This window comes from Oncorhynchus kisutch, linkage group LG22 (assembly GCF_002021735.2).
Source record: "Oncorhynchus kisutch isolate 150728-3 linkage group LG22, Okis_V2, whole genome shotgun sequence".
In the NCBI taxonomy this organism is placed as follows: domain Eukaryota; kingdom Metazoa; phylum Chordata; class Actinopteri; order Salmoniformes; family Salmonidae; genus Oncorhynchus; species Oncorhynchus kisutch.
The window spans coordinates 42,117,076-42,140,219 of NC_034195.2; the positions used below are offsets into that span (position 1 = coordinate 42,117,076).

General features: G+C 45.0%; 1 long non-coding RNA gene across 1 annotated transcript in view; it reads left to right on the plus strand.

The window, feature by feature from the left end:
- The window catches only part of LOC109867765 (uncharacterized), a 39,464-nt gene that overhangs the window by 5,060 nt on the left and 11,260 nt on the right, over window positions 1-23,144 (plus strand). The window lies entirely within an intron of this gene.

Consider the following 23,144-nt stretch of genomic DNA (forward strand, 5'->3'; position numbering starts at 1 on the left):
TTCCGTCTGTTGTCAATGAGATATTGCATCATCTGTCTGTGTGTGAACAACCCTCAAAAGCTCAATTGCATAGAACTGGTTTCATCAGGTAATATTTTCCATGCATCTTTCCACTTATCTGACTATCCTTTCAGTGTCAGGAAGTTACCTTATTTCAAATGTCAAAGCATATTTCCACTAGACAGCAGACACTCTTATCCAGAGCGACTTACAGGAGCAATTAGGGCACATCAACAGATTTTTGAACTAATCGGCTCAGGGATTGAAACCAGTGATCTTTCAGTTACTGGAGTAACACTCTTAACTGCCAGGCTATGTGACAGCAGACGTTTTCTTTCAGTTACTGGAGTAACACTCTTAACTGCCAGGCTATGTGACAGCAGACGTTTTCTTTCAGTTACTGGAGTAACACTCTTAACTGCCAGGCTATGTGACAGCAGAAGTCTTCTTTCAGTTGACTTCAGCATTGTAGCCTTGAAAATAACTCCTGTTGTTCTGTAACCAAAGATGGTTTAGTTACAGGGGTGTCAAACATACTGTACGGATCCGGCCCTTGAGGGGTCCAATCCGGCCCCTGGGGGAGACTAACTCAATATACTTTAAAATGACTCAAATCAAATCTAAATGATAAAGGACCTACATTCATACAGCCCTCTAATAATCACTGAAATGAAATCTAGACAGGGAGTATCGAAAATTCCCAAAACAATGTGTAAAGGACTATATTTAGCTAATTTTGACGGCTAGGAAATAACACATTGGCTCGAATCTAGGTTCTGCCTTTTGATTTAGAGAAATTCATACAACTAAATAAAAACATTTCTTCTTTTATTGACTTCTCAAACCCCAAACTGGTCTGCCGAGTCTGCTTCGCACGGTTTTCCCGGAAGCCTCACGATGTTGGGCCCCTGTGTTTGGAAACTCTGTGTTGTAACTGTTCATTGCCAATTGAAGGAACATGACCACTCAAATGGATATCCAGATGTTATACTTATGTTGAGATTTCAGCATGCAAAATAAGAATGACTAATTCCATGATCATTGATATTCAATGTATCTGATATGATAAAATGCTAGCCCACCCAACATATGGTGCCTTCAGAAAGTATTCACACCCCTTGACTTTTTCCACATTTTGTGTTACAGCCTGAATTTAAAATTGATTAAATTGCTATGTTTGGTCATTGGCGTGTGGAATTATGTTTTTCGAAAACCTCCCTGGTCTTTGTGGTTGAATCAGTGTTTGAAATTCACTACTCGACTGAGGGACCTTACAGATCGTTGTATGTGTGGGGAACGTAACAGTGCAATAATAGTGTTTAACATTATTTCTGAATGACTACCTCATCTATGTACCTCACACATACAATGATCTGTAAGGTCCCTCAGTTGAGCAGTGAATTTCAAACACTGATTCAACCACAAAGACCAGGGAGATTTTCCAATGCCTCGCAAAGAAGGGCACCTATTGGTGAGTAAAAAAAAAAAAACATTAAAAAGCAGACATTGAATATCCCTTTGAGTATGGTGAAGTTATTAATTACACTTTGGATGGTGTACCAATACACCCAGTCACTACAAAGATATAGACGTCCTTCCTAACTCAGTTTCTGGAGAGGAAGGAAACCGCTCAGGGATTTCACCAGTTAAAGGACTGTAGTAAGAGGATGAATCAACACTGTAGGTACTCCACAATACTAACCTAATTGACAGAGTGAAAAGAAGGAAGGCTGTACGGAATACAAATTCCAAAACATGCATCCTGTTTGCAGCAAGGCACTAAAGTAAGACTGCAAAAAATGTGGCAAAGTAATTAACTTTTTGTCCCTAATACAAAGTGGTATGTTTGGGGCAAATCAAATACAACACATTATTGAGTACCAATCTCCATATTTTCAAGCATAGTGGTGGCTGCATCATGTTATGGGTATGGTTGTAATCATTGGACTGGGGAGTTTTTTTTTTCAGGATAATAAAAAATAACCAGAATGGCGCTAAGCACAGGCAAAATCGGAGAGGAAAAACCTGGTTCAGTCTGCTTTCCACCAGACACTGGGAGATGAATTAACCTTTCAGCAGGACAATAACCTAAAACACAAGGTCAAATGTATACAGGAGTTGCTTACCAAGAAGACAGTGAGTGACTGTTCCTGAGTGGCCGAGTTACAGTTTTTACTTAAATCTGCTTGAAAATCTATGGCAAGACTTGAAAATAGTTGTATTTGACAGAGTTTACATTTTCTTTTTAAGAATAAAGGGCAAATATTGAACAATCCAGGTGTGCAAAGCTCTTAGAGACTTAGCCAGAAAGACTCAGCTGTAATCGCTGCCCAAGGTGATTCTAACATGTATTGACTCAGGGGAATACTTACAGTATGTAAATAAGATATTTCTGTATTTCATTTTCAATAAATCTATACATGTTTTCATTATGGGGTGTTGAGGTGGGTTTATTTAATACATTTTGAATTCGGGGTGTAACAATCTGAAATAAGCCAAGGGGTATGAATAGTTTTTGAAGACACTAAGAGCTGCTGTAGCATCTGCCATCTCTGATGCACTTATACTCGCCTGAGGTTGGCAAATCAACAGACTAACACTTTCCACTTAAAATTATACAGCAGAGTTTTTGTAGAATTTCAGCCAGTAGTGTTTAGTAGTAGAGCTCATGAGCCAAAATGTTGCAAAATTGTGTACAACCAGGGCAAGTGGGGCATAGCATTTTCAGTTAATAAAGCCACATACAAACATGGTCTCTTTTTTTGCTTTCTTGAGTTTCAGCCTGCCTCGATGCTTTCTGTGGTGGTGGGGCAGCCAGCAGAAAATACGGAGCATAGGGGTTGGTAATGTTCCCTAGTTGCTCAGTGTTCTGTTACTCATAGGGACACTACGTCACCGCAAAATCTACGGGTAGAGCTTGAAAATGGAAGCCCCTCGGGTGCTGCCATAGACTTACATTGCCTTTGGAAAGTATTCAGACCCCTTGGCTTTTACAATATTTTGTTAGGCTACAGCCTAATTCTAGAATTGATTAAATTGTTTTGTTTTTCCCCTCATCAATCTATACACAATACCCCGTAATGACAAAGTAAAAACTGTTTTCAGAAATGTTGGCTAATTTACACAAGTATTCAGACCCTTTACTCAGTACTTTACTAAAGCACCTTTGGCAACGATTACAGACTCAAGTCTTCTTGGGTATGACACTAAAAGCTTAACACAACGGTATATGGGGAGTTTCTCCCATTCTTCTCTGCAGATCCTCTCAAGCTTTTTCAAGTTGGATGGGGAGCGTTGCTGCACAGCTATTTTCAGGTCTCCAGTGTCGATCAGGTTTAAGTCCGAGCTCTGGCTGGGCCACTCAAGGACATTCAGAGACTTTTCCTGAAGCCACTCCTGCATTGTCTTGGCTGTGTGCTTAGGGTCGTTGTCCTGCTGGAAGGTGAACTTTCGCACCAGTCTGAGGTCCTGAGGTTTTCATCAAGGATCTCTCTGTACTTTTCTCCGTTCATCTATGCCTCGATCCGACTAGTCACCCAGTCCATGCCGCTGAAAAACATCCCCACCACCATGCTTGACCGTAGGGATGGTTCCAGGTTTTCTCCAGAGGTGACGCTTGGCATTCAGGACAAAGAGTTCAATCTTGGTTTCATCAGACCAGAGAATCTTTATTTTCATGTAATGAGAGTCTTTAGGTGCCTTTTGGCAAACTCCAAGTGGGCTGTCATGTGCCTTTTACTGAGGAGTGGCTTCTGCTTGGCCACTCTACCATAAAGTCCTGATTGGTGAAGTGCTGCAGAGATGGTTGTACTTCTGGAGGGTTCTCCCATCTCCACAGAGGAACTCTATAGCTCTGTCAGAGTGACCATCAGGTTCTTGGTCACCTCCCTGTCCAAGGCCCTTCTCCCCCAACAGCTCTAGGAAGAATCTTGGTGATTCTTAATTTTTAAGAATGATGGAGGCCACTGAGTTCTTCGGGACCTTCAATGCTGCAGAAATGTTTTGATACCCTTGATACGTATTTACCACAGGTGGACTCTCTTCTACAACAATTAAGTTGTAGAAACCTCTCAAGGATGATCAATGGAAACAGGATGCACCTGAGCTCATTTTCGAGTCTCATAGTAAAGGGTCTGAATACCGATGTAAATAAGGTATATTTTTTTATATGCATGTGTAAACATTTGTTTTTGCTTCGTCATTATGAGATATTGTATGTAGATTGCTGAGGATTTGTTTTTATTTAGTCCATTTTTGAATAAGGCTGTAATGTAACAAAATGTCGAAGGAGTCAAGGGGTCTGAATACTTTCCGAATGCACTTTATCCCATGCAAATAAAAACTTGCACTGGTATTCAGTCCACATGCAATCCAAAGTAAATGGTGAATGTTTCCAAAATGAGTTTCTCTCTAGCTGATGTGTTCCCCACAGAGAGTAAAGACAAATAAGCATTTTTTTAGGATGATGCTTATTCTCCCTGTCAGTAATGATCCTGTCCATCTCTCTAAGGGTCCCAAGAGGTTTGTAATGGTTACACAGTCAGGACACAGTCCTGAACCTTAATCAAAGACGGTGCTGCTTGGTAATGTTTTGCCTTGTATCATGCTTTACCACATTGGATTGACTTTAGACAGAGATCTTAGAAGCGTTACCAGGTCCTTGTTAAAGCTTGTTGTTACCTAATTAACCATGATGAATCCAGCTATAGATTGCACTGACCTGTCTGTTCCATTGTTATTCATAGATTGACTCTAATGACTATTTTGCTGTTGCACAGTTGATCCTGTGATTGTAGTTCAACAGCAGAGGAACATATTCCCCCTTAAAGTATTGTGAAACTGTCTGCAACAGTGATAGCCAGCAAGCAATGTCTCCTTCAGCTACCAAATGAAGGCATTAGCAATTCCCCAATTCTTCTGAACCAGCACAACCCTCTCGCCCATTTCCATAATTCCCTCGCATCTTTCTTTTTCACGCTTCCACCACTATCTTACATCAGTGTGAATCAGAATACAAAATTATGACATTCTCTCGAACTTCAAAGGACATTCCGTATGGAGAGATGACCCTTTGCTCAGTGCGTTGTGAGACATGATTTGGGCGGGAGAGTCGAGCTTGTAACAGCGTGGACAGTGAAAGGACAATGTGTGTGTGTGCATGTCTGTGCCTGTACATTCTCTGAACTGTACATCTTTATAGCGTATGTGAGAGTAATCTGCTCAACTAAGGAAATTCCACCATATGATGGTGCTTGGTATGCATCCGTCAGTGAATAGCTAATGAGAAACAGAAATGACATGTACATATGCATCATATATTCTCTCAAGTTTTTATCTTCACAATCTACACCATGAATAGAACATGGCAACACAATTTTAGATCTCTGAAAATGTTATTACACTCATAGAAAAAAGGTGCTATCTAGAACCTAAAAGGGTTATTCAGCTTTCCCCATAGGAGAACCCTTTGAAGAACCCTTTTTTGGTTCCAGGTAGAACCCTTTTGAGGTCCATGTAGAAACCCTTACACATAGGGTTCTACATAGAATCCAAAAAAGTTCTACCTGGAACCAAAAAGGGTTCTCCTATGGGACAGCCAAAGAACCCTTTTTCTAACCCTTTATTCTAAGAGTTTACATTACATTAGAGAGAGTGTTATCCAATTTATTTTTGCATTCCTAAGTTATGAAGTCGGAAGTTTACATACACCTTAGCCAAATACATTTAAACTCAGTTTTTCACAATTCCTGACATTTAATCAGAGTAAAAATTCCCTGTCTTAGGTTAGTTAGGATCACCACTTTATTTTAAGAATGTAAAATGTCAGAATAGTAGTAGAGAGAATTACTTCTTTCTTTCATCACATTCCCAGTTCTCAGAGGTTTATATACACTCAATTAGTATTTGATAGTATTGCCTTTAAATTGCTGAACGTTTCAGGTAGCCTTCCACAAGCTTCCCATAATAAGATGGGGGAATGTTGGCCCATTCCTCCTGACAGCTGGTGTAAGTGAGTCAGGTTTGTAGGCCTCCTTGCTCGCACACGCTTTTTCAGTTCTGCCCACAAATGTTCTATAGGACTGAGGTCAGAGCTTTGTGATGGCCACTCCAATACCTTGACTTTGTTGTCCTTAAGCCATTTTGCCACAACTTTGGAAGTATGCTTGGGGTCATTGTTCATTTGGAAGACCCATATGCAACCAAGCTTTAACTTCCTGACTGATGTCTTGAGATGTTGCTTCAATATATCCACATAATTTTTCTCCCTCATGAAGCCATCTATTGTTTGAACTGCACCAGTCCCTCCTGCAGCAAAGCACACCCACAACACGATGCTGCCATCCCCGTTCTTCACGGTTGGGATGGTGTTCTTCGGCTTGTAAGCATCCCCTTTTCCTCCAAACATAACGATGGTCATTATGGCCAAACAGTTCTATTTTTGTTTCATCAGACCAGAGGACATTTCTCAAAAAAGCCCGATCTTTGTCACCATGTGCAGTTGCAAACCGTAGTCTGTCTTTTTTCTGGCAGTTTTTGAGCAGTGGCTTCTTCCATGCTGAGAAGCCTTTCAGGATATGCTGATATAGGACTCGTTTTACTGTGGATATAGATACTTTTTTACCTGTTTCCTCCAGCATCTTCACAAGGTCCTTTGCTGTTGTTCTGGGATTGATTTGCACTTTTCGCACCAAAGTAGGTTCATCTCTAGGAGACAGAACACGTCTCCTTCCTGAGCGGTATGACGGCTGCGTGGTCCCAAGGTGTTTATTGTTTGTACAGATGAACGTGGTACCTTCAGGTGTTTGGAAATTGTTTAAAGGCACTGTCAACTGAGTGTATGTAAACTTCTGACCCACTGGAATTGTGATACAGTGAAATAATCTGTCTGTAAGCAATTGCACAAAGTATATGTCCTAACCGACTTGCCAAAACTATAGTTTGTTGGCAAGAAATTTGTTGAGTGGTTGAAAAACTAGTTTTAATGACTCCAACCTAAGTGTATGTAAACTTCCGACTTCAACTGTACCCTTGAATCTGATGATCCCTCGAAAAGCTTGTGATTCTGCTTTACTTTGTTTAAAGCAAGTTCTCCTCCATCAGATGCTGCCTGTTTAGTGGTGGGAATGTTGTTGTTAAATATAACAGGCAGCCACAGTCTCTTGATCCCCTGAAGATGTCCCTCTGAAAGACAATTGGAAGTATAGGACAAATGCACTGCTTTGTGTCCATTCTCCAGGCCCAATGTCCCCAATAACATGAAGAGAGCCTTTTATGTTGGAAAATTGCCTTGACATGGAAGAAGTATATTCTACTTGAATAAGTTGTCTCTCTTTGTTGATATTGTTTTATGTTTCAAATCAAGTTTCTTCTGTTCGATATCTGGTGACTACAATGAAACTGTAAATAGAAGAGACTGAACAAGAGATCAACTGCAGGGAGTGAGTCGTTTTGTGATCCAAAATAAGGAGATGAGAGCCATGCTGTGAGCCGAGATTAGCGTGGATGTATCCCTTGAATGGAGATGGATGGAGTAAACACTGGCAGACTGACTCTGAAGTGTTTTCTGTTTCTCATTGGGATGCTGCTGTCTGTTCCCTGGATGCCAGACCACACAGTCATCTTGGTCTAAAGCACATGGCTGGATAATCCTATTGGTATCTGATAGTCTGTCTGGTCAACATCTGGGCTGTATGTGGATGAGGCATTAAGACCAGCTTCAGAATCAGCTCTTGACTCTTATCGACTGTTTACTGTAGAGACCATACTCAAGAGTATGTGTAGCTGGTTCATATTAATAACAGATAAGATGTTCCAAAAGCTGCTGAGAGTAAAACAAAATGGAACAAGTAAGACAGTCTTACAAGAAAGCTAATAAACACTGATAAAGTAATTGAAGGATAAATTATTTTATATTGGCAAACGTTGTTCTTCCTCAGAAATGTAAGACCAGCTGCAACTGGCCCCATAAACCTGTGTGCCCTGTGCAGCCCAGAGTGGGATTCATGGTACAGTACGTTAGCTAAGTGAACAGGGGTCCCAGGGGAGGTCCTGTAGCTGTTCTCCCCCACTGCACCGCAATGTGCTCTCCATCAGTCCCTGGGCTCTGGAGGAGCTCTGTGGCCCTCCCAGTTCCTCAATGAGGATCCATCCAGAGTTCTGAAACTTTGAATAATTCAACTACTTCCCCTCAACATATTTACATGATCCATTTTAGTGGGAGCCCCATTTCAACACCTATTATGAATTTTCTTGTTGTTGAAAAAAAGACACCCCCTTTTTGCTCTTTAGAATGCTGAAATGCTTTGCCTAATTAGATTGCCCTCCAAGAATTTCTATCTCGACCCACCAATGTTTTTGTTTTGTTATCGTCCTGAACTCAAAAAGATCACACGCGTATAGTTCAATGAGCAACGGGTCAGACGATAGCAAGACATTATTGTGATGTAGGCAGGGCAGTTATCTGCTAATAGTCAATGTGTGAATCCCTCGATGATACAGTTGTGTTTGCAGACTAAGTGACCTCATTTGCTGCTCTTTCAACTAAGTGCTGCTCGCTGGTGGAATAATCTCAATTTTGCCCCTGATCCAGGCTGGCTCTAAATCACAGCACTGTAGATGGCAGAAGCTCCATACGGCCGCTCCTCTGATTGCCGTCCATTTAGATGAGAGCATGAAAGTGGGCCACACTTCCTCTTCCTGCCGTAATGAGCTGAGAGTCAGACTGGCTAATGAGGAATCATAAAGATCAGAGCACTCCATAGAGTAAACCAGGCCTAATGGGGCATGGTAGTGTATAGAGGTGAAATGGATGTCTGCGATTGAAGTAATACACAAATTACTTAAACAATAAATTCATCTATGTTTACTTTGTGTTATTCTTAAATTATTCAAACAAATAGTTTGCCAACTTATTTAAGGAAGGATCTGTAACACAATTCACCTTTCCCAATCTGAAATGGGTTTCTCCAACAGTCCTGGTGTGTGGAGCCGGTTGTTGTTAATAACTTGCAACTTGGATGAAGAGAGAAAACACAGAAAACAGTGTGATTCCTGTGGCTCTATTTGGATAAACCCCTTGTCTACCAGTTTAATTTGAGTGCAGAAAAGGAGAACAACTAAAGTACTTAATGAGAACACCCAGGGAGGCTAGACTAGTCCACCGTCCTGTTAAGAGATCACCCAGGGAGGCTAGACTAGTCCACCATCACATTAAGAGAACACCCAGGGAGGCTAGACTAGTCCACCGTCACATTAAGAGAACACCCTGGTAGTCTAGTCCACCGTCACATTAAGAGAACACCCTGGGAGGCTAGACTAGTCCACCATCACATTAAGAGAACACCCAGGGAGGCTAGACTAGTCCACCGTCACATTAAGAGACCACCCTGGGAGGCTAGACTAGTCCACCGTCACATTAAGAGACCACCCTGGGAGGCTAGACTAGTCCACCATCACATTAAGAGAACACCCTGGTAGTCTAGTCCACCGTCACATTAAGAGAACACCCTGGGAGTTTAGACTAGTCCACCGTCACATTAAGAGAACACCCTGGGAGTCTAGACTAGTCCACCGTCACATTCAGAGATCACCCAAGGAGTCTAGACTAGTCCACCGTCACATTAAGAGAACACCCTGGTAGTCTAGACTAGTCCACCATCACATTAAGAGAACACCCAGGGAGGCTAGACTAGTCCACCGTCACATTAAGAGAACACCCAGGGAGGCTAGACTTGTCCACCATCACATTAAGAGAACACCCAGGGAGGCTAGACTTGTCCACCATCACATTAAGAGAACACCCAGGGAGGCTAGACTAGTCCACCATCACATTAAGAGAACACCCAGGGAGGCTAGACTAGTCCACCATCACATTAAGAGAACACCCAGGGAGGCTAGACTTGTCCAACATCACATTAAGAGAACACCCAGGGAGGCTAGACTAGTCCACCATCACATTAAGAGAACACCCAGGGAGGCTAGACTAGTCCACCGTCACATTAAGAGATCACCCTGGTAGTCTAGTCCACCGTCACATTAAGAGATCACCCTGGGAGTCTAGTTCACCGTCACATTAAGAGAACACCCTGGGAGTCTAGTCCACCGTCACATTACGAGAAGACCCTGGTAGTCTAGACTAGTCCACTGTCACATTAAGAGAGCACCCTGGGAGTCTACTTCACCGTCACATTAAGAGAAGACCCTGGGAGTTTAGACTAGTCCACCGTCACATTAAGAGAACACCCTGGGAGGCTAGACTAGTCCACCGTCACATTAAGAGAACACCCTGGGAGTCTATTCCACCGTCACATTTAGAGAACACCCTGGTAGTCTAGTCCACCGTCACATTAAGAGATCACCCTGGTAGTCTAGTCCACCGTCACATTTAGAGAACACCCTGGTAGTCTATACTAGTCCACCGTCACATTAAGAGAACACCCTGGTAGTCTAGTCAACCGTCACATTAAGAGAACACCCTGGGAGTCTATACTAGTCCACCGTCACATTAAGAAAACACCCTGGGAGTCTAGACTAGTCCACCGTCACATTAAGAGAACACCCAGGGAGGCTAGACTAGTCCACCGTCACATTAAGAGAACACCCAGGGAGGCTAGACTAGTCCACCGTCACATTAAGAGAACACCCTGGGAGTCTAGACTAGTCCACCGTCACATTAAGAGAACACCCTGGGAGTCTAGTCCACCGTCACATTAAGAGAACACCCTGGGAGTCTAGACTAGTCCACCATCACATTAAGAGAACACCCTGGGAGTCTAGACTAGTCCACCGTCACATTAAGAGAACACCCTGGTAGTCTAGACTAGTCCACCGTCACATTAAGAGAACACCCTGGTAGTCTAGACTAGTCCACCATCACATTAAGAGAACACCCAGGGAGGCTAGACTAGTCCACCATCACATTAAGAGAACACCCAGGGAGGCTAGACTAGTCCACCATCACATTAAGAGAACACCCTGGAAGTCTAGACTAGTCCACCGTCACATTAAGAGAACACCCTGGGAGTCTAGTCCACCGTCACATTTAGAGAACACCCTGGTAGTCTAGTCCACCGTCACATTAAGAGATCACCCTGGTAGTCTAGTCCACCGTCACATTTAGAGAACACCCTGGTAGTCTATACTAGTCCACCGTCACATTAAGAGAACACCCTGGTAGTCTAGTCCACCGTCACATTAAGAGAACACCCTGGGAGTCTATACTAGTCCACCGTCACATTAAGAGAACACCCTGGGAGTCTATACTAGTCCACCATCACATTTAGAGAACACCCTGGTAGTCTATACTAGTCCACCATCACATTAAGAGAACACCCTGGGAGTCTATACTAGTCCACCGTCACATTAAGAGAACACCCTGGGAGTCTAGACTAGTCCACCGTCACATTAAGAGAACACCCAGTGAGGCTAGACTAGTCCACCGTCACATTAAGAGAACACCCAGGGAGGCTAGACTAGTCCACCGTCACATTAAGAGAACACCCAGGGAGGCTAGACTAGTCCACCGTCACATTAAGAGAACACCCTGGGAGTCTAGACTAGTCCACCATCACATTAAGAGAACACCCTGGAAGTCTAGACTAGTCCACCGTCACATTAAGAGAACACCCTGGGAGTCTAGTCCACCGTCACATTTAGAGAACACCCTGGTAGTCTAGTCCACCGTCACATTAAGAGATCACCCTGGTAGTCTAGTCCACCGTCACATTTAGAGAACACCCTGGTAGTCTATACTAGTCCACCGTCACATTAAGAGAACACCCTGGTAGTCTAGTCCACCGTCACATTAAGAGAACACCCTGGGAGTCTATACTAGTCCACCGTCACATTAAGAGAACACCCTGGGAGTCTATACTAGTCCACCATCACATTTAGAGAACACCCTGGTAGTCTATACTAGTCCACCATCACATTAAGAGAACACCCTGGGAGTCTATACTAGTCCACCGTCACATTAAGAGAACACCCTGGGAGTCTAGACTAGTCCACCGTCACATTAAGAGAACACCCAGTGAGGCTAGACTAGTCCACCGTCACATTAAGAGAACACCCAGGGAGGCTAGACTAGTCCACCGTCACATTAAGAGAACACCCAGGGAGGCTAGACTAGTCCACCGTCACATTAAGAGAACACCCTGGGAGTCTAGACTAGTCCACCATCACATTAAGAGAACACCCTGGGAGTCTAGACTAGTCCACCGTCACATTAAGAGAACACCCTGGTAGTCTAGACTAGTCCACCGTCACATTAAGAGAACACCCTGGTAGTCTAGACTAGTCCACCATCACATTAAGAGAACACCCAGGGAGGCTAGACTAGTCCACCATCACATTAAGAGAACACCCAGGGAGGCTAGACTAGTCCACCATCACATTAAGAGAACACCCTGGAAGTCTAGACTAGTCCACCGTCACATTAAGAGAACACCCTGGGAGTCTAGTCCACCGTCACATTTAGAGAACACCCTGGTAGTCTAGTCCACCGTCACATTAAGAGATCACCCTGGTAGTCTAGTCCACCGTCACATTTAGAGAACACCCTGGTAGTCTATACTAGTCCACCGTCACATTAAGAGAACACCCTGGTAGTCTAGTCCACCGTCACATTAAGAGAACACCCTGGGAGTCTATACTAGTCCACCGTCACATTAAGAGAACACCCTGGGAGTCTATACTAGTCCACCATCACATTTAGAGAACACCCTGGTAGTCTATACTAGTCCACCATCACATTAAGAGAACACCCTGGGAGTCTATACTAGTCCACCGTCACATTAAGAGAACACCCTGGGAGTCTAGACTAGTCCACCGTCACATTAAGAGAACACCCAGTGAGGCTAGACTAGTCCACCGTCACATTAAGAGAACACCCAGGGAGGCTAGACTAGTCCACCGTCACATTAAGAGAACACCCAGGGAGGCTAGACTAGTCCACCGTCACATTAAGAGAACACCCTGGGAGTCTAGACTAGTCCACCGTCACATTAAGAGAACACCCTGGGAGTCTAGACTAGTCCACCGTCACATTAAGAGAACACCCTGGGAGTCTAGACTAGTCCACCGTCACATTAAGAGATCACCCAGGGAGTCTAGACTAGTCCACCGTCACATTAAGAGAAAACCCTGGGAGTCTAGACTTGTCCACCATCACATTAAGAGAACACCCTGGTAGTCTAGACTAGTCCACCATCACATTAAGAGAACACCCTGGTAGTCTAGACTAGTCCACCATCAATTAAGAAAACACCCTGGTAGTCTAGACTAGTCCACCATCCCATTAAGAGAACACCCTGGGAGTCTAGACTAGTCCACCGTCACATTAAGAGAACACCCTGGGAGTCTAGACTAGTCCACCGTCACATTTAGAGAACACCCTGGTAGTCTATACTAGTCCACCGTCACATTAAGAGAACACCCTGGTAGTCTAGTCCACCGTCACATTAAGAGAACACCCTGGGAGTCTATACTAGTCCACTGTCACATTTAGAGAACACCCTGGGAGTCTATACTAGTCCACCGTCACATTTAGAGAACACCCTGGTAGTCTATACTAGTCCACCATCACATTTAGAGAACACCCTGGTAGTCTATACTAGTCCACCGTCACATTGAGAACACCCTGGGAGTTTAGACTTGTCCACCATCACATTAAGAGAACACCCTGGGAGTCTATACTAGTCCACCATCACATTAAGAGAACACCCTGGGAGTCTATACTAGTCCACCATCACATTAAGAGAACACCCTGGGAGTTTAGACTTGTCCACCATCACATTAAGAGAACACGCTGGGAGTCTATACTAGTCCACCATCACATTAAGAGAACACCCTGGGAGTCTATACTAGTCCACCATCACATTAAGAGAACACCCTGGGAGTTTCGACTAGTCCACCGTCACATTAAGAGAACACCCTGGTAGTCTAGTCCACCGTCACATTAAGCGACCACCCTGGGAGTCTATACTAGTCCACCATCACATTAAGAGAACACCCCGGTAGTCTAGACTAGTCCACCATCACATTAAGAGAACAACCTGGGAGTCTAGACTAGTCCACCATCAATTAAGAAAACACCCTGGTAGTCTAGACTAGTCCACCGTCACATTAAGAGAACACCCTGGTAGTCTATACTAGTCCACCATCACATTAAGAGAACACCCCGGTAGTCTAGACTAGTCCACCATCACATTAAGAGAACACCCTGGGAGTCTAGACTTGTCCACCATCACATTAAGAGAACACCCTGGTAGTCTAGACTAGTCCACCATCACATTAAGAGAACACCCTGGTAGTCTAGACTAGTCCACCATCAATTAAGAAAACACCCTGGTAGTCTAGACTAGTCCACCGTCACATTAAGAGAACACCCTGGGAGTCTAGACTAGTCCACCGTCACATTAAGAGATCACCCAGGGAGTCTAGACTAGTCCACCGTCAATTAAGAAAACGCCCTGGGAGTCTATACTAGTCCACCATCACATTAAGAGAACACCCTGGGAGTCTATACTAGTCCACCATCACATTAAGAGAACACCCTGGGAGTTTAGACTTGTCCACCGTCACATTAAGAGAACACCCTGGGAGGCTAGACTAGTCCACCGTCACATTAAGAGAACACCCTGGGAGTCTAGACTAGTCCACCGTCACATTAAGAGAACACCCTGGTAGTCTAGACTAGTCCACCGTCACATTAAGAGAACACCCTGGGAGTCTAGACTAGTCCACCGTCACATTAAGAGAACACCCTGGGAGTCTAGACTAGTCCACCGTCACATTAAGAGAACACCCTGGGAGGCTAGACTAGTCCACCGTCACATTAAGAGAACACCCTGGGAGTCTAGACTAGTCCACCGTCACATTAAGAGAACACCCTGGGAGTCTAGACTAGTCCACCGTCACATTAAGAGAACACCCTGGGAGTCTAGACTAGTCCACCGTCACATTAAGAGATCACCCAGGGAGTCTAGACTAGTCCACCGTCACATTAAGAGAAAACCCTGGGAGTCTAGACTTGTCCACCATCACATTAAGAGAACACCCTGGTAGTCTAGACTAGTCCACCATCACATTAAGAGAACACCCTGGTAGTCTAGACTAGTCCACCATCACATTAAGAGAACACCCTGGGAGTCTAGACTAGTCCACCGTCACATTAAGAGAACACCCTGGGAGTCTAGACTAGTCCACCGTCACATTTAGAGAACACCCTGGTAGTCTATACTAGTCCACCGTCACATTAAGAGAACACCCTGGTAGTCTAGTCCACCGTCACATTAAGAGAACACCCTGGGAGTCTATACTAGTCCACCGTCACATTTAGAGAACACCCTGGTAGTCTATACTAGTCCACCATCACATTAAGAGAACACCCTGGGAGTCTATACTAGTCCACCGTCACATTAAGAGAACACCCTGGGAGTCTAGACTAGTCCACCGTCACATTAAGAGAACACCCAGTGAGGCTAGACTAGTCCACCGTCACATTAAGAGAACACCCAGGGAGGCTAGACTAGTCCACCGTCACATTAAGAGAACACCCAGGGAGGCTAGACTAGTCCACCGTCACATTAAGAGAACACCCTGGGAGTCTAGACTAGTCCACCGTCACATTAAGAGAACACCCTGGGAGTCTAGACTAGTCCACCGTCACATTAAGAGAACACCCTGGGAGTCTAGACTAGTCCACCGTCACATTAAGAGATCACCCAGGGAGTCTAGACTAGTCCACCGTCACATTAAGAGAAAACCCTGGGAGTCTAGACTTGTCCACCATCACATTAAGAGAACACCCTGGTAGTCTAGACTAGTCCACCATCACATTAAGAGAACACCCTGGTAGTCTAGACTAGTCCACCATCAATTAAGAAAACACCCTGGTAGTCTAGACTAGTCCACCATCCCATTAAGAGAACACCCTGGGAGTCTAGACTAGTCCACCGTCACATTAAGAGAACACCCTGGGAGTCTAGACTAGTCCACCGTCACATTTAGAGAACACCCTGGTAGTCTATACTAGTCCACCGTCACATTAAGAGAACACCCTGGTAGTCTAGTCCACCGTCACATTAAGAGAACACCCTGGGAGTCTATACTAGTCCACTGTCACATTTAGAGAACACCCTGGGAGTCTATACTAGTCCACCGTCACATTTAGAGAACACCCTGGTAGTCTATACTAGTCCACCATCACATTTAGAGAACACCCTGGTAGTCTATACTAGTCCACCGTCACATTGAGAACACCCTGGGAGTTTAGACTTGTCCACCATCACATTAAGAGAACACCCTGGGAGTCTATACTAGTCCACCATCACATTAAGAGAACACCCTGGGAGTCTATACTAGTCCACCATCACATTAAGAGAACACCCTGGGAGTTTAGACTTGTCCACCATCACATTAAGAGAACACGCTGGGAGTCTATACTAGTCCACCATCACATTAAGAGAACACCCTGGGAGTCTATACTAGTCCACCATCACATTAAGAGAACACCCTGGGAGTTTCGACTAGTCCACCGTCACATTAAGAGAACACCCTGGTAGTCTAGTCCACCGTCACATTAAGCGACCACCCTGGGAGTCTATACTAGTCCACCATCACATTAAGAGAACACCCCGGTAGTCTAGACTAGTCCACCATCACATTAAGAGAACAACCTGGGAGTCTAGACTAGTCCACCATCAATTAAGAAAACACCCTGGTAGTCTAGACTAGTCCACCGTCACATTAAGAGAACACCCTGGTAGTCTATACTAGTCCACCATCACATTAAGAGAACACCCCGGTAGTCTAGACTAGTCCACCATCACATTAAGAGAACACCCTGGGAGTCTAGACTTGTCCACCATCACATTAAGAGAACACCCTGGTAGTCTAGACTAGTCCACCATCACATTAAGAGAACACCCTGGTAGTCTAGACTAGTCCACCATCAATTAAGAAAACACCCTGGTAGTCTAGACTAGTCCACCGTCACATTAAGAGAACACCCTGGGAGTCTAGACTAGTCCACCGTCACATTAAGAGATCACCCAGGGAGTCTAGACTAGTCCACCGTCAATTAAGAAAACGCCCTGGGAGTCTATACTAGTCCACCATCACATTAAGAGAACACCCTGGGAGTCTATACTAGTCCACCATCACATTAAGAGAACACCCTGGGAGTTTAGACTTGTCCACCGTCACATTAAGAGAACACCCTGGGAGGCTAGACTAGTCCACCGTCACATTAAGAGAACACCCTGGGAGTCTAGACTAGTCCACCGTCACATTAAGAGAACACCCTGGTAGTCTAGACTAGTCCACCGTCACATTAAGAGAACACCCTGGGAGTCTAGACTAGTCCACCGTCACATTAAGAGAACACCCTGGGAGTCTAGACTAGTCCACCGTCACATTAAGAGAACACCCTGGGAGGCTAGACTAGTCCACCGTCACATTAAGAGAACACCCTGGGAGGCTAGACTAGTCCACCGTCACATTAAGAGAACACCCTGGGAGTCTAGACTAGTCCACCGTCACATTAAGAGAACACCCTGGGAGTCTAGACTAGTCCACCGTCACATTAAGAGATCACCCAGGGAGTCTAGACTAGTCCACCGTCACATTAAGAGAAAACCCTGGGAGTCTAGACTTGTCCACCATCACATTAAGAGAACACCCTGGTAGTCTAGACTAGTCCACCATCACATTAAGAGAACACCCTGGTAGTCTAGACTAGTCCACCATCAATTAAGAAAACACCCTGGTAGTCTAGACTAGTCCACCATCACATTAAGAGAACACCCTGGGAGTCTAGACTAGTCCACCGTCACATTAAGAGAACACCCTGGGAGTCTAGACTAGTCCACCGTCACATTTAGAGAACACCCTGGTAGTCTATACTAGTCCACCGTCACATTAAGAGAACACCCTGGTAGTCTAGTCCACCGTCACATTAAGAGAACACCCTGGGAGTCTATACTAGTCCACTGTCACATTTAGAGAACACCCTGGTAGTCTATACTAGTCCACCATCACATTTAGAGAACACCCTGGTAGTCTATACTAGTCCACCGTCACATTGAGAACACCCTGGGAGTTTAGACTTGTCCACCATCACATTAAGAGAACACCCTGGGAGTCTATACTAGTCCACCATCACATTAAGAGAACACCCTGGGAGTCTATACTAGTCCACCATCACATTAAGAGAACACCCTGGGAGTTTAGACTTGTCCACCATCACATTAAGAGAACACGCTGGGAGTCTATACTAGTCCACCATCACATTAAGAGAACACCCTGGGAGTCTATACTAGTCCACCATCACATTAAGAGAACACCCTGGGAGTTTCGACTAGTCCACCGTCACATTAAGAGAACACCCTGGTTTTCTAGTCCACCGTCACATTAAGCGACCACCCTGGGAGTCTATACTAGTCCACCATCACATTAAGAGAACACCCCGGTAGTCTAGACTAGTCCACCATCACATTAAGAGAACAACCTGGGAGTCTAGTCCACCGTCACATTAAGAGAACACCCTGGTAGTCTATACTAGTCCACCATCACATTAAGAGAACACCCCGGTAGTCTAGACTAGTCCACCATCACATTAAGAGAACACCCTGATAGTCTAGACTAGTCCACCGTCACATTAAGAGAACACCCTGGGAGTCTAGACTAGTCCACCGTCACATTAAGAGATCACCCAGGGAGTCTAGACTAGTCCACCGTCACATTAAGAGATCACCCAGGGAGTCTAGACTAGTCCACCGTCAATTAAGAAAACGCCCTGGGAGTCTATACTAGTCCACCATCACATTAAGAGAACACCCTGGGAGTCTATACTAGTCCACCATCACATTAAGAGAACACCCTGGGAGTTTAGACTTGTCCACCGTCACATTAAGAGAACACCCTGGGAGGCTAGACTAGTCCACCGTCACACTAAGAGAACACCCTGGGAGTCTAGACTAGTCCACCGTCACATTAAGAGAACACCCTGGTAGTCTAGACTAGTCCACCGTCACATTAAGAGAACACCCTGGGAGTCTAGACTAGTCCACCGTCACATTAAGAGAACACCCTGGGAGTCTAGACTAGTCCACTGTCACATTAAGAGAACACCCTGGGAGTCTAGACTAGTCCACCGTCACATTAAGAGATCACCCAGGGAGTCTAGACTAGTCCACCGTCACATTAAGAGAAAACCCTGGGAGTCTAGACTTGTCCACCATCACATTAAGAGAACACCCTGGGAGTCTAGTCCACCGTCACATTAAGAGAACACCCTGGTAGTCTATACTAGTCCACCATCACATTAAGAGAACACCCCGGTAGTCTAGACTAGTCCACCATCACATTAAGAGAACACCCTGGGAGTCTAGACTTGTCCACCATCACATTAAGAGAACACCCTGGTAGTCTAGACTAGTCCACCATCACATTAAGAGAACACCCTGGTAGTCTAGACTAGTCCACCATCAATTAAGAAAACGCCCTGGGAGTCTATACTAGTCCACCATCACATTAAGAGAACACCCTGGGAGTCTATACTAGTCCACCATCACATTAAGAGAACACCCTGGGAGTTTAGACTTGTCCACCGTCACATTAAGAGAACACCCTGGGAGGCTAGACTAGTCCACCGTCACATTAAGAGATCACCCAGGGAGTCTAGACTAGTCCACCGTCAATTAAGAAAACGCCCTGGGAGTCTATAGTAGTCCACCATCACATTAAGAGAACACCCTGGGTGTCTATACTAGTCCACCATCACATTAAGAGAACACCCTGGGAGGCTAGACTAGTCCACCGTCACATTAAGAGAACACCCAGGGAGGCTAGACTAGTCCACCGTCACATTAAGAGAACACCCTGGGAGTCTAGACTAGTCCACCGTCACATTAAGAGAACACCCTGGTAGTCTAGACTAGTCCACCGTCACATTAAGAGAACACCCTGGGAGTCTAGACTAGTCCACCGTCACATTAAGAGAACACCCTGGGAGTCTAGACTAGTCCACCGTCACATTAAGAGATCACCCAGGGAGTCTAGACTAGTCCACCGTCACATTAAGAGAAAACCCTGGGAGTCTAGACTTGTCCACCATCACATTAAGAGAACACCCTGGTAGTCTAGACTAGTCCACCATCACATTAAGAGAACACCCTGGGAGTCTAGTCCACCATCACATTAAGAGAACACCCTGGTAGTCTATACTAGTCCACCATCACATTAAGAGAACACCCCGGTAGTCTAGACTAGTCCACCATCACATTAAGAGAACACCCTGGGAGTCTAGACTTGTCCACCATCACATTAAGAGAACACCCTGGTAGTCTAGACTAGTCCACCATCACATTAAGAGAACACCCTGGTAGTCTAGACTAGTCCACCATCAATTAAGAAAACACCCTGGTAGTCTAGACTAGTCCACCATCACATTAAGAGAACACCCTGGGAGTCTAGACTAGTCCACCGTCACATTAAGAGAACACCCTGGGAGTCTAGACTTGTCCACCATCACATTAAGAGAACACCCTGGTAGTCTAGACTAGTCCACCATCACATTAAGAGAACACCCTGGTAGTCTAGACTAGTCCACCATCAATTAAGAAAACACCCTGGTAGTCTAGACTAGTCCACCATCACATTAAGAGAACACCCTGGGAGTCTAGACTAGTCCACCATCACATTAAGAGAACACCCTGGGAGTCTAGACTAGTCCACCGTCACATTAAGAGATCACCCAGGGAGTCTAGACTAGTCCACCGTCACATTAAGAGATCACCCAGGGAGTCTAGACTAGTCCACCGTCACATTAAGAGAAAACCCTGGGAGTCTAGACTTGTCCACCATCACATTAAGAGAACACCCTGGTAGTCTAGACTAGTCCACCATCACATTAAGAGAACACCCTGGTAGTCTAGACTAGTCCACCATCAATTAAGAAAACACCCTGGTAGTCTAGACTAGTCCACCATCACATTAAGAGAACACCCTGGGAGTCTAGACTAGTCCACCGTTACATTAAGAGAACACCCTGGGAGTCTAGACTAGTCCACCGTCACATTTAGAGAACACCCTGGTAGTCTATACTAGTCCACCGTCACATTAAGAGAACACCCTGGTAGTCTATACTAGTCCACCATCACATTAAGAGAACACCCCGGTAGTCTAGACTAGTCCACCATCACATTAAGAGAACACCCTGGGAGTCTAGACTTGTCCACCATCACATTAAGAGAACACCCTGGTAGTCTAGACTAGTCCACCATCACATTAAGAGAACACCCTGGTAGTCTAGACTAGTCCACCATCAATTAAGAAAACACCCTGGTAGTCTAGACTAGTCCACCATCACATTAAGAGAACACCCTGGGAGTCTAGACTAGTCCACCGTCACATTAAGAGAACACCCTGGGAGTCTAGACTAGTCCACCGTCACATTAAGAGAACACCCTGGGAGTCTAGACTTGTCCACCATCACATTAAGAGAACACCCTGGTAGTCTAGACTAGTCCACCATCACATTAAGAGAACACCCTGGTAGTCTAGACTAGTCCACCATCAATTAAGAAAACACCCTGGTAGTCTAGACTAGTCCACCATCACATTAAGAGAACACCCTGGGAGTCTAGACTAGTCCACCATCACATTAAGAGAACACCCTGGGAGTCTAGACTAGTCCACCGTCACATTAAGAGATCACCCAGGGAGTCTAGACTAGTCCACCGTCACATTAAGAGATCACCCAGGGAGTCTAGACTAGTCCACCGTCACATTAAGAGAACACCCTGGTAGTCTATACTAGTCCACCATCACATTAAGAGAACACCCCGGTAGTCTAGACTAGTCCACCATCACATTAAGAGAACACCCTGGGAGTCTAGACTTGTCCACCGTCACATTAAGAGATCACCCAGGGAGTCTAGACTAGTCCACCGTCACATTAAGAGAACACCCTGGTAGTCTAGACTAGTCCACCATCAATTAAGAAAACACCCTGGTAGTCTAGACTAGTCCACCATCACATTAAGAGAACACCCTGGGAGTCTAGACTAGTCCACCATCACATTAAGAGAACACCCTGGGAGTCTAGACTAGTCCACCGTCACATTAAGAGATCACCCAGGGAGTCTAGACTAGTCCACCGTCACATTAAGAGATCACCCAGGGAGTCTAGACTAGTCCACCGTCACATTAAGAGAAAACCCTGGGAGTCTAGACTTGTCCACCATCACATTAAGAGAACACCCTGGTAGTCTAGACTAGTCCACCATCACATTAAGAGAACACCCTGGTAGTCTAGACTAGTCCACCATCAATTAAGAAAACACCCTGGTAGTCTAGACTAGTCCACCATCACATTAAGAGAACACCCTGGGAGTCTAGACTAGTCCACCGTTACATTAAGAGAACACCCTGGGAGTCTAGACTAGTCCACCGTCACATTTAGAGAACACCCTGGTAGTCTATACTAGTCCACCGTCACATTAAGAGAACACCCTGGGAGTCTATACTAGTCCACCATCACATTAAGAGAACACCCTGGTAGTCTAGACTAGTCCACCATCAATTAAGAAAACACCCTGGTAGTCTAGACTAGTCCACCATCACATTAAGAGAACACCCTGGGAGTCTAGACTTGTCCACCATCACATTAAGAGAACACCCTGGTAGTCTAGACTAGTCCACCATCACATTAAGAGAACACCCTGGTAGTCTAGACTAGTCCACCATCAATTAAGAAAACACCCTGGTAGTCTAGACTAGTCCACCATCACATTAAGAAAACACCCTGGGAGTCTAGACTAGTCCACCGTCACATTAAGAGAACACCCTGGGAGTCTAGACTAGTCCACCGTCACATTAAGAGAACACCCTGGGAGTCTAGACTAGTCCACCGTCACATTAAGAGAACACCCTGGGAGTCTAGACTAGTCCACCGTCACATTAAGAGATCACCCAGGGAGTCTAGACTAGTCCACCGTCACATTAAGAGAAAACCCTGGGAGTCTAGACTTGTCCACCATCACATTAAGAGAACACCCTGGTAGTCTAGACTAGTCCACCATCACATTAAGAGAACACCCTGGGAGTCTAGACTAGTCCACCGTCACATTAAGAGAACACCC